This window comes from Penaeus monodon, chromosome 19 (genome assembly GCF_015228065.2).
Source record: "Penaeus monodon isolate SGIC_2016 chromosome 19, NSTDA_Pmon_1, whole genome shotgun sequence".
Classification (NCBI taxonomy): Eukaryota; Metazoa; Arthropoda; class Malacostraca; order Decapoda; family Penaeidae; genus Penaeus; species Penaeus monodon.
The window spans coordinates 39,465,396-39,465,873 of NC_051404.1; the positions used below are offsets into that span (position 1 = coordinate 39,465,396).

Here is a 478-nt window from a genome sequence, read left to right on the forward strand (position 1 = left end):
GAGACATATTTTGTGGGGGGGTTTTATAATCGCGGCAACAGTATCCCTCTAGACCCTATAAAAATGCCTAATAGTTTTTGAGTGAAGGCAAACCTCTCGTTTCACGGTCACAGTTTATCTATTGAAACATTTGCCTGCATATTTATGTTCTCTTTCTGCCTCTAAGGGCCTCCTGACTGTAAATCTCTTTCAGTTATTAGGTTTTTATCAGAGTGTGGGTATTTACAATCACAGCATGTTTACAACCGCAATCATAAAGTTCCTGAATCAAGATTAACATTGTATTGAGAGAGGTGGCAACCGCGCTTAGACTCACCTGTGAATAACTCGAACCTCTATGCCTGCACATCTGCACGTCGTGTTACTGGGAAAAGGAGCGACCTCGTTGTTGTGTAGTAGGTACTCATATGGATCGTGCGATTTATTTTTAATGTGATGTGAAGTCATGACTATATTTTGTCTTTTATCTTGAAGTTAC

The 478-nt window shown here is 40.0% G+C and overlaps 1 protein-coding gene across 4 annotated transcripts in view; it reads left to right on the forward strand.

Moving 5' to 3' along the window:
• The window catches only part of LOC119585220 (organic cation transporter protein-like), a 16,938-nt gene that overhangs the window by 1,974 nt on the left and 14,486 nt on the right, over positions 1–478 (forward strand). Inside the window, exon 1 of one of the 4 annotated variants that reach the window (XM_037933875.1) lies at positions 268–399. The exons of 2 other annotated variants lie outside the window; for them this stretch is intronic. The gene's annotated coding sequence lies outside the window, so the exon portion shown is untranslated. Of the gene's footprint in view, positions 1–267; positions 400–478 lie in introns of those variants that run through there. One more of the 4 variants, XM_037933874.1, reaches the window with a different exon arrangement.